This window comes from Morone saxatilis, unplaced genomic scaffold, assembly GCF_004916995.1.
Source record: "Morone saxatilis isolate NCDOM2014 unplaced genomic scaffold, NCSU_SB_2.0 Contig22, whole genome shotgun sequence".
NCBI classification, from domain to species: Eukaryota; Metazoa; Chordata; class Actinopteri; family Moronidae; genus Morone; species Morone saxatilis.
The window spans coordinates 26,550,261-26,550,643 of NW_023339785.1; positions in this window are offsets into that span (position 1 = coordinate 26,550,261).

The window sequence follows — 383 nt, forward strand, 5'->3', positions numbered from 1 at the left end:
AGTGCTATGAGCTAGCGTCAGCGTGTACTGCCGGTCGGATCCGGGACCGAACACAACATCAGAGACCAACAGGGAGTCCAGTACCGAGGTGGTTTTTGGCTAAATAAACGAAATAAAGGTTCAGTCTGCTTGCTGGTTGTGCAGTCAGCAAATATAAAAGATGAAGGTCTTTCAATTGAGGATCAGTTATAGGTATAAAATATATCTCACTCGCCTCTGAAGAGTCTGCCGTATCATATTTTATCAGTGTAAAACAGTTAAACTAATGAGCTAGCAGGACAGTTCAAAATTATGATTTAAATTAATAAGAGGCAGAAATATCGAAGGATCCTGAGAAAAAAAGATGAGGAAGAGTCAGAGAAGTTCGTCATTCATAACGGTGT